This window comes from Morus notabilis, unplaced genomic scaffold (genome assembly GCF_000414095.1).
Source record: "Morus notabilis unplaced genomic scaffold, ASM41409v2 Scaffold109, whole genome shotgun sequence".
NCBI classification, from domain to species: domain Eukaryota; kingdom Viridiplantae; phylum Streptophyta; class Magnoliopsida; order Rosales; family Moraceae; genus Morus; species Morus notabilis.
This window is the reverse complement of record NW_010363046.1, coordinates 177,136-195,670: the sequence shown is the minus strand read 5'-3', so window position 1 is coordinate 195,670 and position 18,535 is coordinate 177,136. Positions and strand designations below refer to the sequence as shown.

Here is an 18,535-nt window from a genome sequence, read left to right as displayed (position 1 = left end):
TTCTGATGCCTCGGGGAGTGGGCTTGGTTGTGTCTTAATGCAAGGAGGACGCGTGGTAGCATACACATCTCACCAATTAAGACCACATGAACGAAATTACCCCACTCATGATTTGGAGCTGGCAGCAGTAATATTTGTTCTGAAGATATGGAGATGTTATCTCTATGGAGCAAAGTTTCAGGTCTTTTCTGACCATAAAAGTCTGAAGTACTTATTTACTCAGAAAGACTTGAATCTCAAGCAAAGGAGATGGGTAGAGTATATGGAAGATTACGACTTCACTCTGCAATATCATCCTGGAAAAGCTAATGTGGTGGCTGATGCCCTTAGCAGGAAGACGACGGGAACTCTGGCGTCATTAGCTTTGGAAGATTAGAAAATGACTAAAGTGGTGAGTGAGTATGATCTTCAGTTCTACGAAGATCAGAACCAGGATATGGTGTATAATCTGGTCTCTACACCGGATATTGTGCAATAGGTTAAGCAGAATCAATGGCAGGATCCACACCTCCAAGGAATTTGGATTCAGATCCAGAATGGAGAGCAATTCGAGGATTGGAGAATCTGAGAGGATGGAGCCTTGTATTTCCGCAACCGCCTTGTTGTTCCTAAGGCGGGTGAGGTAAAGAAGATGATTCTGCAAGAGGCATATAAATCGAGGTATGCTATTCATCCGGGAAGTACAAAGATGTACCAGGACCTGAAAAAATAGTACTGGTGGAGAGGCATGAAAAGAGACATTCGTGAGTATGTCTCGGAATGTGTTACTTGCCTCCAGATTAAAGCTGAGCATCAGAAGCCAGTGGGAGAGTTGCAACCTCTTCCTGTCCCTGGATGGAAATGGGAGCACATCACTATGGATCTTCTAATGGGGCTACCAAGAACCGAGCTGAAGCACGACGCCATCTGGGTGGTGGTGGACAGGTTGACGAAGTCCGCGCACTTCATACCATTCCGTGCGACGTATTCTCGGAAGATTCTGTCAGAATTGTACCTGGAGCACATCGTGAGGCTACACGGAGTGCCATTGTCTATCACGTCAGATTGTGAGCCGCGTTTTAATGCAAGGTATTGGAGGAGTTTCCAGGAAGCCATGGGAACAGACTTAAACTTCAGCACATCATTTCATCCTCAGACTGATAGGCAATCTGAAAGGGTAATTCAGATTCTGGAGGATATGCTTCGTGCTTGTATTCTGGAATTTGGTGGAAATTGGAAGAAATACCTGCATCTAGCTGAGTTTGCTTATAACAACAGCTATCAGGCCAGTATTAGAATGTCACCATTTGAAGCTCTGTATGGTCGTCCTTGTAGGTCACCTGTGTGTTGGTTGGAACCAGAGGATCGACTGAGCACTGGACCAGAAATCATTCAAGAGAACAATGAGAAGATAACCGTGATTCGGGAACGACTGTTGACAGCTCAAAGTCGTCAGAAGAGCTATGCTGATAGAAGGCGCAGGCCTTTAGAATTCCAGGAAGGCGACTTTATTTTGCTGAGGGTTTCCCCACACAAGGAGTTGTTCGGTTTGGTGTGAAAGGGAAACTTACACCAAGGTATGTGAGACCATTCCCGATCGTGCAACGAGTCGGAGTGGTGTCTTATCGATTTGCTTTACCGCCTGAATTATCTCACGTGCATGACGTGTTTCATGTCTCCATGCTTCGGAAATGTCAACCTGAGCCGGAAGCTGTAGTGCAGTGGTTTGACGTTCCAATACAGTATGACGCGTCATACGAGGAGGCACCAATTCAGATTCTTGACCGAAAAATAAAGAGTCTACGTCATCGTGAGATCCCGTTGGTGAAAGTGTTGTGGTAGCACCATGGAGTTGAGGAAGCGACATGGGAGCTTGAAACGATGATGCATGAGCAGTATCAGCACCTATTCACACTTTGAGGTAGGCTTTAATTTCGGGGACGAAATTGCCTAAGGGGGGTGGAGCTGTAACACCCTGAAGAATTAATTGAGATTAATTAAGGTAATTGAAATTATTAGTGTGCCTAATCTGAATTTATTAATTGAGTATTAATTAATAAATGTTTCTGACACGTGTGAGTTTAAATAATTCAAAGGTATTTAAATTATTCTCAGTAATTTATTTTTATCCAGAAGTGTGTATGGGCGCATTTCTGGACTGTTGTTTTAAAATTTTGTAACACTTGTCCATTTCTTTTTCTTTTTCCCTTTTCTTTTCTTTTTCCTTTTCTTTTCTTTCCTTCCTTTTCTCTTTCCTTTCTCGCGCACTCTCTCTCTCTTTCTTCACTCTCACTGCCGTGCTCTCTCACTCTCGTTTTTATCCCAAATCAAACGGATCTTGAACCAAGAAAGGATTTAAAGAAGTTTTCAACGTCAAGAGAAGGATTCGACGTAAGATTATTGAAAGAACCTCTCTTGAATCTCGAGTTTTTGAATTTCAAAACTTATTTTTGGTTCAAACCGGATTTTGATGGTTTTTGAGTAAAACTAGGGTAGAAATTGGAGATCTTCGGTTCTTTGGTATTGTTTTAGGACCTAGAACCCAGATCTAGTGGTTTCCCTTTGAAATATTTCGATTTGGGACTGGATTTGCAGGTTTTTGGACTGATTTCTGTGAGTTTCTCTCGCGCAGCTGATTCCACCGGTCGACCTGTACGGTCGCCCGGATCACATGATAACCGGTCGACCGGATTGTATTGGCCTGACCGGTCGACCTGTCCGGTCGACCGGAGTGCACACCACCGGTCGACCGGTGGTAATGCACTGTTCTGTCACCGGTTGACCGGTGCACACAGGTTTGACCCTGTTTGGCCTGAAAATGCTGTTTTGACCCCTGTTTTCGGGGAGAACCCAAATTAGTTTCATTTCGGGACTTAGGACAAATGGATTAGCATATTTAATCCTTGATTTGAGATTGAAAACCCTTGGAATGATAATTTAGAACATGAAAATGGATTAGGGCACACTAATAGGAAATCTTGGTTGGAAATTGAGATTTGGATTGCTTTAGGAATGAGAATTAATCCTAAAGTGTTATCTTGCATCAGTGATCGCTGAGGATTCAGACTAAAGGGGCTTGAGGAAGCGGATGCCGGAAAAGGCAATGCGAGTCCCAGGTTTGATGGTGCGAGGTAGGATTTCTATCCCTTTTCCTTGTGAGCCTGATTTTTAAAAAGATTTTGGCCTTGGAAATGTTTTAAAGAAAAGGGTTGGTTTGCGAAAGAAAAACTCTTTGAAAACCATGGCTTGTGGGGTTCATGGAATCCATGGCTTGTCATGTCCATGGAATCCATAGCTTGTCCAGTCATGGAACCTCATGGCTTGCCCTGTCCTAGGGCCCGCGGCTTGAGTAGTTCGTGGGGTCATAATAACGATTTCAGAAAGTTAATGAATGATTTCTTAAGCAAAGAGATCTTGTGAATTGGTGAGAGAGTCTATTGCTGTAAGCCTAGATAGGATGCGGATAGGGCGGCCTCGGGGGCAGAACCCGAAACTCGGTCCGGGTAGGCGAGGCACTTGGTTAGGTAAGTAATTTGTACTAATTACTTGCTGAAGCCTGTAAAATGGTTATTTTCAGTTATATTTCCTTTGAGAAAAAGGATGTGAGATTCCGGTTGTCTGTTGGAACTGAATGTCTTATTTTATTTACTTATTCATTTATTTATTCCCTCGCTCACTTATTATTCATTTATTTATAGTGTTTATTTCACATTATATTCTACTAGGCGTTTCGCTCACGTTTTATGTTTTAAATATATTAAACCCCTCCTAGGAGATTCTAGGAGCGGTGCACAGTAGCTGAATATTGGCTACGGAGCAGCTGAGTTGTTCTGCTGTTGGAATCAAGTGAGGATTGTGGTCACCCTCTAGAATAAAATGTAAGGAATTGAGAATTCTGTAAACTCTTGAAATATTTGGATTAACTAGACTGTGGTTTATGTCTGTTGTAATGATTATTTACATGTTCATCTATGTACGATACTGTATGTCCTGTGAGGTGGAGCCCTGTGTGTTGTCAGAGGCTCGGGATTCTGTAGTAATGTATTTATAATTTAATTCAGTCGAGTGAGACTCGTCTGAGAATATGCTTTATTAATCCTTAATCGAGCTCCACGTCACCCATCCCGTTTGGAGGGCGTGACAACTATACAGTTATGACCAATAGTTGCACCGCCAGAAGTGCATTTTTTGGTAAAAAAAAAAAAACAGAACAGCAGGAAAGGTTTGACTATTTTTCGCGAGGCAAGAACCTGAAAGTAAAACGAGAAGAAATGATACAAACTGCGAGAATCTATAAGAATTCTCAAAATTCCCATCATTATTCTCAAAGAAATCCGCAACGTCTAAGTGCGTAAAGCCCATGAGATCCTGGTGTTCAGCAAAGTTTGTTTCTACACCTTTTTCTTTTTTTAGGCTTGACAAAAATCATCCAGATATTTAGACGTATAACAAATACGTACCAAAGCCTTTTTATATCACATTAGTAGAGATTAATTTTCATAATTAATGGGAGTTCGTAAACTTTGCAATTTCTCTTATAATTAGTATATTTCCGCACTCCTAAGAGTATTGAGGAATTGCAAAAAGTCTCACGACCATCAAATACTTCGGGGAATATGCAAAAATAATTAGCTAAAATTGGATGGTCTTTTCATACTAATGGTACAATAAGAAACCATATCACACTATTATTTTCCATAATCTTGTCATCATTACACTCATAATTGTAATATAGGATAACATTGATTTTATAGAATTTGGAAAGCCAAATTATGATTTAAATAAAATTATCAGCTCTTTAATTATTGGCTACAAAATATATGCCAATACGTAATTTATATCTATATCAATGTAAGTTTTAAAAGTTCAAGAATCTATGTAACTCATCAAACTTCTGACTAACCAAAATAATTATAATTGACAAAGTAGAAGCATATGAAATAATGACTATTTAGTATATAAATTAATCTTATCAATGAGAAAAGGCATATGAGACTCTTTTTTTAACATATTTTGCAAACAAATTATAAGGTGTCATACTATTAGTATACCAAAAACCTAGAAATGCATATATAATACCTCACATATAATACATAGATTTCACGTCTTTAAATTTCTAACTGTTTGAACTTTGGAGGTAAGCAAACATGTGGAGAACAAAATATTAGGTCTACCTGATCCAGAAATATCCGTATAACACCATCAAATTTCAACAAATTTTATCTACAATTACTTATGAAATAAACAAGTGAATAAGTGTAAGATAATGACCGTATGTGGAAAAAGAAAAACATACACCGTCAAATTAATCTCAGATGTATAAGTCAAAGCCTTGAAGAAACCATATAATAATATGATCATTTATATGCATATACAACAAAATCTATACAAATAATGTCAAAAATGAATATGGAATCATATAGCTTATACGTTATGAAGAATGACATACCTTAATTCATGAAGAAACCTAATATGAGATTAAATAATAACTTTTCTTTATAGACAGAGTGGTCCTTATGCCAACATCACCGACAAAGTTATCAATACATTAGCAAAATATCAATAAAGGAAAGATGCTAGCAAGAAATTTATAGTATTAGCCATTACGTATAAGAAATATTGCACTAAGATTCATGTAACATAGAAAAGATGCTAGAACAATATTCAAAACATAGATTTAAGCATTCAAAAGAAAAAGGTGAAAAATCAACCTTATCGGTGTATCAATTTACCAATATCCGAGTCTTATAAAAACCCTCAAACTTTTTGTACAACAAATATGGTTAGAGACTCGTGTTGATAACGTGTTATAAAATAATAGTAAAAAAAAATTACAATTGTAAGAAACTAAAAAAATAAGAGAGAGCATAAGAGAAATATGAGAGACAGAGAAACTTTATGTTCTTTCTCCTAAGGAGTGATCATACAAGCAAATACCTCATCTCTTTATAGCCTAAGGATCATAACGAGAGGTTATAAGAGAAGACATAAGTTACATAGGTTACATGTAAAATTAAGAGAGGAGTTATAACAATAATACACAACATTAAGAGGAAAAATAATAAGATCTAAATGAGTGATTTAGGCATTGTTCACTTTGCAGATTCGAATTTTCAATTTGAGCTGAGATGTGACATTTTATGAGAGCTTTTCACTGTAGCAGAAAAAGTTAGATGTGATATTTTTTAAGAGTTTTTTACTGTAAAAATTTAAAACTGAAAATTCAAATCGATAAAATGAACGAAGCCTTAATATCTATGTAAATTACGAAATACTAAGATGTGGCAATTGATTTACAACGGAAGGAAACTAGTCGTGACCTTCCGCTTTCTTAGGCTATTTTTTGAGATGGCCCTCTTGAGCCTACTAAGTTGGGCCGTATTATTTTCGGGAACTTGGGATGGATCTGGGTGCATGGGGCTTTTTAGACATGGGACCCATTGGTCATTAAGTCATAACAATTTTGGGTCCGTTTGATTTACGTCTTCTCAGTGATTATTAGTGAAACTTTATAAGAAAAGAAAATTATGAATTAATTATTTATAAAATACAAAATACTATAGTATAATTAGAATCATGAGTTTAATTATAAGAACTAAATAAGGCCTTAAAGAAATGCTCAAAAAAAAAATGTGAAATTTTTATTTATACCACGGATATTTGACTTATTTTTTATAATCTAACATCTTATTTTACCTTCTCAACACAGACGGACGTCGTTTCTAGTTCACCAACACTAATAGTAGGAAAGTAATAATCTATCAGATTATTCGTGTGAAATTTGGAGCTTATTTAATTCGCTGATTTGAGTTTTTAATTCGAGTTGAGATGTGATTTTATATGAGAGTTTTTTACTGCAGTAAAAAAATTAGATATGACTCTTTCTGAGAGTTTTTTACTATAGTAAAAACTTGAATTCTAAATTCAAATCGGTGAAATAAACGAGGACTTCATTTTCCCATGAATGACTGGTCATCTCTAGATTGTCTAAGAGTACTTTATTAAATTATCCCTAATAATTTGTCAGAATATTTTTCCTTTTCAACAAAGATTATCCGTCTCTGATTATTGATGCCAGAGAGTAATCTACTAGTTTTGAAATCCATTCAAAAAAAAAAAAAAAAAAAATTGAAACAAAATTACGTAAAAAAATATATTCACAAAGAAAAAACAAAAACAAAACTTGCAAAAAACGCAAAAATTCATATTACAATGTGTCAACATATTATAATAAAAAACTTATAAAAACTGTATTTATTATAACCAGTCACCATCTGTAACGCCCTCCGAAATTAAACTTGTTTAATTATGATAATTGTGGTTTATTAGTGTGCCTAAATTGATTTTCTTAATTAATCATGAACTTTTAAATTTATTTTTGGTAATTACAATTTCACCCCTATTTATTTTATTTATTTTTCCTAATTTTCTTTTCCTTCTATTTCTCCTTTTCCCTTTTTCCTTATTTCCTTTTTTCTTTTCCCTTCCTCACGTTACTCTCCCTCTCTCTGTCTGTCTCGACACTTTCTCTCTCGTTACTCTCTCTCTACCTCGAGCTCTCTCTCTCACTCTCTCTCTCTCTCTCCCTCTCTCTCTCAAAGTTTTCTTTCTCAAGGGCCGGATTTAAACCAAAAACGGAGGTTTCCAAGAGGTTTTCAACATCAAAGCTTGGATTGAGGTAAAACTCTTTGAAACTTACTTTAGAATTTTAGATTTAGCTTTGTGGAACTCGTTTTAGTCGAGTTTGGTGATTTTTAGTTTAAATTTTGTTTTTAAATGGAATCCGAATGGGATTTGGTGAAACCTTGATGAAAAATTAAGGGTTTTTGATTCTTTGGACCCTATTTGTTGATTTGAAACTGGATCTATACATTTCCCTTGAGAATATGTCAAAATCGGACCCAAAATTGTAAGTTTTGGCTTTGTTCTTCGCAAATCGGCCATTGTTGGCCCTGGAGTTTTTCCCCACCGGTTGACCGGTCCGGTCGACCGGTCACCCTTCCATAGGTTGACTGATCCGGTCGATCGGTCACCTCTCCACCGGCTAACCGGTGGAGTTACACTCCTCTGTCACCGGTCGACCGGTTCCCACTGAAACCGACTCTAAACAGCCTAGAAAACCCTGTTTTGACCCTGAAACTCAATGTGGGATTGACCTAACCTCATTTGAGAACTCAAAATGAGTGGATTAGCCACATGAATCCTTGTTTTCCATTCGATTCTCCGGAATAAATTTCAATTGTCAAAGAATCATGATTTGAATTAAGAATTGTTTATGAACATTAATTTTGGACTATGGCACACTAATATGATACAATTGCATCTAATTAAACGAGAATGTTTGGTGAGAAAGATCAAACTCTAAATTGTTGATTTTGATGGGAAAGTTAGTAGCACGATTGGAATTGGAGCCCCAAAGGAAAGCTGAGGCTAGGAGAACGGAAAGCTAAACTAGGTTTGATATCCAATAGGTAGGATATTCTTGTCCATATCCTTGTTAGCCTCATTTTAAATTATTTTGGCCAATGAAAATGTTTTAGAACAAAACATGTTTAAAGAAAATGATTTTAAAAGAAATAGCATGTGAATGCTATTAGGTTTCCCAATGATTTTGGAAATGAGATTTTAAAGAGTATCATTTCTTAAAATGAAATATTTAAGGAATGATACAACACATGGTGGCCACAGAGATCGGGATGTGGGAATCGCATCCTTGGGGGCAGGTCCTGAAACCCGTACGGATCCACTTCTTGTTTAGTGGAATTATGGCTCTGCACTTTTCATTAGACAGACATTTTTACCACTTCTTGTTTAGTGGTATGATGAGCTGCACACTTTCATTATACAGATATTTTCTACTGTGAGTATTTCCTTTTCTAAAAAGGGATGACTGGTTCCGGGTGTATATCTTCAGACCGTGAGACCTTTATTTTAAATGATTTATAAAATTATATCCTACTGGGCCTTTCGCTCACATTTTCTTGTTTTCAAATGTATTAAACCCCTCCAGGAGACGCGAGGAGTAGTGCGGAGTAGGTAGCTACTACCGGTGATGTGGACTTGACCTCGGAAAGAGAAGAGTTGTTTTTCCTCTTATCTTTTATTTTAAGGCATGTATAAAAGATTATGGATTGTAAACTTAAATATTACTAGACTGTGGTTGATGTCACACTTACTTTTGTTCATATTCATGTATGCTAAACACCTGTGGGAATTCATGACATGATACCAGGGACGTGGTTTTAAACTGGTTTGGTTGGAAATTCCACCACCCTTCTTGAAATTGAATTTCTCCCGAATGAAAAGGGGCTCGTTTGGAAATACCTGGATGTTTTAGATTTAAAAGAAATTAAAATATTTGCTAATCACTCTCTCAAACAGGTTTAAGTTTCTAAACGAGCCTCCACGTCACTAACCCTGGTTTGGGGGCGTGACACCATCGTGAGTCGCCAGTATCTCCTCCATGCACTGTTGCCCACCATTGACACCATCGAATTCATAGATCCCCAAACTACAAAATCAGTGACTACTGTTGTTAAATATTGCTGAAATGACACAATGGTCAAGAGAAAAAAAACAAACATATTGAGTGCGTTTGAAATTATTTTCGAAAACGTTTCCGCATGTTGTTTAAGGCACAAAAATGAAAATGATATACAAATCGCGTTTGTATAATAAAAATTTTGAATTTGGAAACGAAAACAAAAACAATTAGAATGATTTTTGTGAAGAAAGTAGAAAACGATTGAAAGTTATTTTTCATTTTCTATTTTCATTTTATAGCACTTATCAACAAAGTTTTATTAAATAATTAATTATTAATTACTAATTATATTATACATTAATTAATAATTAATTAATAAATACACTTAATAACTAATAAATTCAATAAAACAAGTAATAATAGGTTGTTAAATAAATACTTAATAATTAATATATCAATCATATATTATGTTAATTATAATTGATTAATTAGTAAATAGTTGGTAAATAAAAAATAAATAGTAATTACTCAATTAATAATTAATATTAAATTATAATTATCAATATGCAATATACTAATAAATAATAAATAATAAATAATAATTAGTAATTAATCATTATAAAAAGAATAAGTACCAAAAATTTATCATGTGATACATCAAATAATAGATTATTAAATAAACATCAGTAATTAATTAACCAATTATTTAATTATGTAACTAAAATTTAATAGTTTAATTATTAAATGGAATATTAATAAATTATGTATGTACTAATTATTTTTATTAATACACTAATTAATTATTTATAATCTAATAAATATGAGTACATACTAACATAGTAATTATTTATAATTAATTACTAATTACTATTTTTTAATTATTTAGCATATTCATTTATTATATATATAGTTTAAATACTAATGTACTCATTAATGATAATTATCCATTATTATTACATTATTAATATATTAATTTCTATTTGTTAAATAATTATCAATTATTAATTACTTAATATATTAATTTAAAATTATTAATTACATGTACCCAAAACAAATATAAATGTAACTAAACATGATTTCACTTTTTTTATCATACTTAAACCAATCTCTTGAAAGACCACCAAACGTAATTTCAGAATTGGTTTCAGAATGATTTTTAAAACAATCTCATTTTCATTTTTTACCGAAAATAAAACCATTTTAAAAACATTACCAAACGGGCCCATCATATTTGCTAAAATATTGAACCTCAAGTGGTTTGATTGAACTACTTAAGGCTCGTTTGTTTCATGTGTTTAAACTCATAGTTTTGATTTTGTTACAGTGTTTTCTTCTCACAAAAAATTTGAATTTCTATTGCAAAAATCAAGAACCACTGGTTTAAATGCATGAACTAAATGGGCCCTTAGAGGTTATATTAATCGAATCAAAATGAACTCCCAAGTGGTTGGATGCAAGGTACTTTAGAAAAAAGCTAAATATGAGTTTGGGTCACTTGGTAAATTTCAAAAGTTCAGTGCCATTTTGTAATTTTTAAAAGTTTAGAGACAAAAATAATAATTTTGAAAATTATGACATGTCTCTTTCCCCTTAAATTAGGAAATAAAGTTATTCCCTTTTTTTATTCATTTCACTAATAGCCTTAAACCAAATAAAAAAGATAAAACTTATTTAAAATTTTGATTGTGGTAGGTATCCATCTCCCAAGAGTGATATAATAGAAGATCCGGGCCTTATCGAGCCTTGATAGTGAAAGATGATGACTCTATTAGGCGAAAAATATCAAATTTGGATAAATTTAGAACTTTGAAGTCTATTTTCCAAGATACATTTTCACCAAAGTAGTAAAAAGTGAAAACCCTAGCACTGAGCCTGACCCTATTAATTCATTTCTCCCCTTTTCTTTTTTCGTTCGCAGCCGCCGCCGCCACCACCTCTACCTCTCTCCTAGTTTCCTTTAATTTCATTTCCATGTTTCTTTTGTTAGCATAAACAGAGAACTAGCTCATATCACTCGTGTTATTTTGATTTTCCCAAACAAGGGAGCGAAAATAGAGAATATTGTCCCCTTGCTCTTTGAAGAAGGGAAGCTACATTACAAAGGCTAGGTTGTGTTCATTGTCTCTGATTTTCGTACGAAATAATCAAATGAATTTAGGAATGAATTGGAAAATTGCACCAACCTACACAGCTTGCAACAATTGCTAGGTTTTTCGTTTCATTTGGATTTTGGTTCTCTATTAGTTGGTCAAGGTGGAAGGTTGGTGTTAAATTATGCAATGCAAGTTTCTCATCATCATCGTCGTTGTTGTTTAGAAGAGGCAAGGTTGTTCTTGCAAAAACTTGTCTTATCTAATTTTTTTATGATACAATTATGATATGATCTAACGGTTAAAAAAGTATAACATTATTTATGTGTTTTTTCATATCTTTGTCTCTAACATAATGGTTATTGCCTTATAGGTACTTCAGAGACTAGGCATCTACCTAAATTCCATCTTGTTTTTAGTTTCTTCTATGGTAGGAAAAATCTTTAATGAAGTGCATGTTTGTGATTATCAATCGTATTTTACAATATATTCATATTGTAAGTTTCTCTACTAGGCCAGTAGCTCAGCCCTACTGATAATGTCAGTTTTTAACCGTTGAATTAGGTTAAAATCTTATCAAATTGAAAAAATATGCAGAATAGACAATTTTTGATACATTTCTGATGGTTGAAAATAAAGAATTACCGATAGTTTATTTAATGCGATCCCACCATAGAAGCTCTCATAATAGTATGCACACTTCTGACAAAGATTTCGTAGTTCAAAAACATTCTATTGGTAAAATGTTCTTTTTAATATCGTAAGACAGAATTCACTTTAAGAAATGTTTATGGTTCATATACTGTTTTCCCAAAAGAACCGGTATGCTTAATTAAAAGGCAGTCATTATTGTAAACTTAGTTATATTTATGATAGGCATATATTATTAAGTTAGTGGTACTAGTGATAATTTAAAGAGGCTCGAACATGGTCTTACCATGAAATTAATTAGTCAGAAATACTTTCCAGTTTCCGCACATTTTTAGGTGCCATGTATTTTGAATTAAAAGTTTCACATTTAGTACTTTATAATGAGTTACATCTCTTCGTGTGCGTGTGTGGATGGGATTTTAAATTTTCTTTGGCCCTGTTGGGCAATTTCTTTAGCTGTGGAGGGAGGTTTCACTTACGTAATTTTTGAAGGCAATGCGAAAAGTGGTTCTCAACTCTCTGAATGATGATTTGGCTTTACATTGGGTGTGAAAATCGTGTTTGAGACTTTGATTTTGGTTCGAGATTTTCAATCCTGCATGTTTGCTTGGACCGCGGAAGACAAGTAATGTTCTGCACCCTCGGTCGGGATCGTCCTGCGGGCTCCATCTTCCCTTGATGTGCAAGTCTCTTGGGAGTGTTTACCAATTAGAAATTAATGTAACGGGAAAAAAAAAGTTGTCATTGCTAAAACCGCACAAGGAATGTTGGTTACTGGTGTTTTTATTTTTATTTTTTTTTCAAAAAGAAGGAATTTAACATAAGTGCAAATTCTTGTCAACTATAATAATATCTTTATTCCAAATTATTAATTTACTAGTTATGACTTGTGACAAAAAAAAATAATAATAATAGAAAATGGTCTTCCTACGACCTCATGCCAAAGTTTTTCCATAGAGAATCAAGTGCCAATGCCATGCGTTACATTTGCTTCCTTTTTTGCCTTTGGGGTGCCATAATCTTGCATTAAATGAGAAAATCTCAACAAAAATTAATAAATATTTATGAGGGTTGTGAGAATTTAAGCCCCTTAATGACTTGGTATTAAGAAACCGAAATTCATTAGAAATGATAATATTCTCTTAAGAAAAGTGAGAGCAAACTAAGTAGGTTCTTAATTATAAAAACAAAAAAAAAATTAAATTTTTTAAAATACGAAGCCAAACTAAGTAAGCTGTTAGATATAAGAAAAATAAAAGTAAATGAATTTATTGATGCTTTTCATAATATGAAAAAATTTTCCTTTAGTTCCGAAGCCCACATGGCATAAAGATTAGTTAGTGTAATTTCCTCACTGTTTATGGCTCGGAAAAACAGTGTGCCTTGTAATACCAGGGTCAACTACTGTTACCTTAAAGAAAACAAGAGGAAAAAAAAAAAAAAAAACCGGAATGAAAAATGGCTGACCTTGTTCACTCTGATGAAAGTCACCCCTCAGAGTCACTGCCATTGGGCAACCAGTTGACACGTGTAGTTCAGCTACTGGACAGATGGTGAGCCCCACAAACAAGAGAGAAAAAACAAATTCTATTTTGCTCTTCTTTTTATTTTTTATACTTATTTTAACTTGTTCTTTATATGGTGTCTCCGAAGCTCATGCAAAGTGTAAGCCAAACACTCGAATATCACTTTTTTTTCCCTTCCATTTCAGACCCGTTTCACTCACTCACTCACTCTCTCTCCTTCTCTCTCTCTCTCTCTCTAAAGCTTTTGTTTTTCTCATCCTCCTGAGTTTGTTCTTTTCCATTTCGGAGCTAAGCTTTCACTCACTAAAATATATACCTTCTCTGAATTCAGAACTTCAGGCTCACTGCTGTTTGCCTGCCCCTTCTCTTCCTTCTTGTTTTTGTGCTCTCATTGTTGCTGTTGTTTTTGTTGTCATCATGGAAATGGACCAAATGCTGAAAGAATTTTCCGTAACGAACACGAAGGTCCCTAGCTTTGCACGAGGCCTCGAAATCCTTCTTGTCGATGAGGACGTGCTATCCCTTTTTTATATTTCATCAATGCTTGAAGAGTACTCCTTCAAGGGTAAATTTATTTATAACCATCAAAAGAGTCGATTGAGTATTATGTTTCGTTTTGTTTTCTCTCTCTGCATTCACTAGTGTCGCTTTTGATGCTTTTGAAAGGCAATAATAAGCGACACTAACATGGATTTCCTACATAGTCTACAGATATCTCAATTATCTGCTTGTTATGATTTCGTCATATGCCTAGTGTTTGTATATCAACAATTTTAAGGTCTTCATATGAGATTTGTGCACTTGCAAAGTTCATGCTTCTGTTTTGTTTTTTGTTTTTTTCAATATTTATGTGCATGCTATAGAAGCATGACAGATTTCTTTTGTTTATTTCCTGTTCCTCCTCGAATTCATCATAGATATTTGGATAAAATTTAATAAGAAGATTGATTGAGAATCCATGGAAGAAGTTTGAAAAATATAAGAGTTAATTTAACGTAGAAAATGTTCGGAATGCAACTAGAATTGTAAAAGGAGACATCCTTTCGAATATGAGAGTATTTTCTTTTTTATTCCAAGCAACGTAAACCACAGATTTTCTACAACTTAACCGATAAAATGTTCAGTGATATTGTAGCCCTAGTTCCATTTTAATTCTTCTCTTGTAATCATCATCCTAACTTTGAATTGCAGGCTCGAAAGGTAAGATTCATGGTTGACGATCTTCTTTTTATGTTCTAGAAGCATATTTGTTTTCATTTATTTCTATCACAAGTTCTTCAATAATCTTATATATTTTTCTACTCTTGTTTTGATTATATTGCATATCCAAATTTTATGGAAAGATAAAACTCGGCTTCAAAATCAACTGCATAAACAGAAAGAAAGTCTACGTCAATCATGAGATATCGAATTAAATGCTATCATAATTTTACGTATTTACGACTAATCTATGCTGTTTTACAGTAAATATTGCATGCTTTTCCTCTAGAATCAGCAGTGCTAGTTTAGCAACATTACTCCAGAAATAGCTTAAATATTTTCTATTATTGTTTATTCATGGGTTTATTATGTTGTCTAACATCATTGAATTTCATAACTAAACTGTTCATAGAAAATCAATAAACCAGGATATTCTACGTCGAGCTTGCGAAAACTGGTTTATTATACATTCTTTATTATACAAGATTTAAGAATATTTGTCTCTATATTTGTCCTCAAGAACTTTGTCAATATCAAGTCTAACGTCTGTTTGTGGTTTTTTGTTTTCAGTTACTACAGTTGAACAAACTTCTGTTGCTTTGTCAATGATTCGGGAGCAAAAGAACAAATTTAGACTAGTAATGGCAAACGTAAACATGCCAGACATGGACAATCTTTCTTTTCTGCATGAAATAAAGAGCGAGATTCCTGTCATATGTAAGACGCTCTAACCTACTTCAATTCGGCTTAATTATTTTAGGAAAATTCTTTTAATGATTCTTTGTAACTTGATCACGAAGCAGTGATGTCATCCGACTCAAGCGTAGCCAGCAAAGCCCTAGTTGAAGGAGCAAGCTTATTCCTACGGAAACCAGTGACTTTGAAGGATCTGAAACCCGTGTGGCAACACGTGGACTGGAACCCACAAAACCGGAAGAAAGAAAGTCATCAAGAAAATAGTGAAGAAAAAGGCGGTACTAGAAAGGAATTGCGAGGTAGTAAGATCAATGAACCTAGTACCTTGTCTAGATCACTCGCCGAAGGTAATATAATCAAAGAGGCTACTGGTAGGCCTCCTTCCAAAGGTAAAATAATCAAAGAGGCTGGAAATGAGGCTTGGCCTTCCACAAATCTTCTGAAGCCCATAGAGACGGGGTCTTTTTCTATCCCTATCATTGGATGTGAATTTCATGGAAATTTGTTTACTAATCCATTAAGTCAGAGGATGCAAAGCAAAGGAAAAATAACTATCATTATCGATGATGAGAACAACGGTTTGCAGAATATTGAAGCAAGCAATAAACAAGAAGGATCCAATTTAAAGAGACAACTCAGCGAAAAAGAAGGAAAAAAACAGGAGAAGAAAACGAAAACCAACTTGGAGATTGTTAATTCTGGAAGCTCGGAAATTAATGGAAAAGGGAAGAAAAAGGTCTGTGGTGAGAATAATAACTCCAACAAGAAAGCGTGGCGTTCTGTTTGGGATCCAGAGTTGCATCACAAGTTTACAGAAGCTATCAATGCACTAGGAGATGAAAGTAATTTTCCATTTTCTGAAAAGAATTTACTACATTTAAATCATTCCCTCTTTTCCTCTATTATTTGGTTAGAAATTTATGTTTCATCCCTAGAAGTTACTAATGCCAGCCATTTCTTGTATGCTATTTTGATCCAGATGCAAACCCTAGAGTGATTAAAGAGAAAATGAACGTTCCGGGCATAACAAGATGCCAGATTGCTAGTCATTTTCAGGTTTTCTCCTATCAGGCTAACTTATAGAATTAAGAATTAAGAAACCTTTTCATCATTTATGCCTTAAATGTTGTGTCCATAGGAGTTTATATGATCACTTGATCAAGCCCGCATTTTATGGATTTCATCAAATGCTATGGCATATACTTTTTTTCTTTTTGACAATCACTACTTTTATGGAATAGACATAAATGAGCAAACACATTAGGACAAAATGCATGAGCCAGAACATTTGTTATTCTTTGGCTTTAATTAATCCTGATGAAACAATTTACTCATAGGTTTTTTTGTGGAAACACTCTCTTACAACCTCTTTCTGACTGGTTGAAGTCATGATTAGCGTTTAGGTTTGAACCTTTTAGACTGTCAAGAAAAAAAGTGTAGTAAGTAATTTATGAGATTCTTTAGTGATTCCAAATCAAATATGTAATGCAATAAATGTTTGTCGAGGTCATTATTGAATATTTTGTTTTCTTTTCTTTAGTTTTCTGTGCCTTAATTTTTTAAGTTTCTGGTATTAGTGGCAGCAACATATGATATTTTGGTTATCCCTTCTATGTATTCTTTGGCCTAAGATCTCAAAAAATCTTCCTTTCAGAAGTATAAAGCTGATATAAAGAAAAATAATGAGACTGGAACAAGAAGTTTACCTTCCATGAGTCAACCATTGTGTTCCCATGCCATGACCGCTTTTGCACCAACAGTCGAGATGCAGAATCCACTAATTTCCGAGCATGGACAAGAAAACTTGAATTTTGGCGTCGCTGGCACTCAGTCAACTATTCCAAAACCGCCGACACAACCTGAAGGAAATGTAGAACCTTTTTAACAAGCATGCATTATTCTGTTTATAGCATAAAGATAAACGCACAGCACATTCACACACTGCACTCATAAGTCTATTTGTAATTACTTGGTGTTGATTAATCTTGAAAATACAAAATACTCCTAGGTTTTCTGTGAAAACACTCTTCTCAGCAACCTTCTAGTTGGTTAAGTGATCTGTTATTAGCATTTTGCTTTGATGTTTTTACACCGTCAAGAAGAAAAATGCATCGTGTAATTTCGGAGACGAGATTAGTTATTTGTTGCATATGTTTACTTGTAAATTAAGGTCATTTACTACATATTTTATTTATCTTCATGATTTAAATTTCTTGCTTTTGTTTGGGAGCTGATTATATCTAATATATTAGATTATGCTTTCTTTGTATTCTTTTGGTCTAATATCTCTAAACACCTTCCTTTCAGATCTATAGAGCTGAATTACTGCGAATTAATAAGGCGAGGACAACAAATTTACCTTCCTTAATTCAACCATACTGTAAACATGCCAGAACTGCGTTACCGTCTCCAATTGAGAGGCAAAGTTCACTAATTTCCCAGCATGGACAACGAAACTTCAACTTTGGAGTCACGGGCAATAAGCAGTCAACTATTCCAGAGCAGGTAACTCATCCTGAAGTAAATGTAAAAAAATTGTGTACCTTTTAACAATCATATGTTATTATGTTTATAGCGTGAACATAAATGAGCAGCGTATTCACACACAGAATTCATAAGCAAGTTGATTTGTTATTAACTTGTTACTTTGTGTTGAGTAATCTTGAAGTAACAATTTATTCGTCGGTTTTCTGTGGAAAGTGAAAATACTCTTTTCTGAAACCTCGTTTGAATTGGGTGAATGAGTAATCTGTGATTATCACTTTGCATTGGATTATTTAGATTGTCAAGAAAAAAGATGTGTCATATAATATAGAAGATATTTTTAATCGTGAAAAAAAAAGTTATTTATGGCTATGCATACATGCAAATTAAGGTCATTGTTTCTTACTTTGTATTATTTTGGTCTA

The 18,535-nt window shown here is 34.4% G+C and overlaps 1 long non-coding RNA gene across 1 annotated transcript; it reads right to left on the bottom strand.

The window, feature by feature from the left end:
• Positions 1–13,922: 13,922 nt before the first annotated feature.
• LOC112092577 lies at positions 13,923–18,130 on the bottom strand. Its single transcript, XR_002902653.1, has 3 exons — positions 17,986–18,130; positions 17,333–17,485; positions 13,923–14,287 (listed from the first exon to the last, which is right to left on the bottom strand). It is a non-coding gene; the product is annotated as an uncharacterized LOC112092577 (long non-coding RNA).
• Between the last annotated feature and the right edge of the window lie 405 nt (positions 18,131–18,535).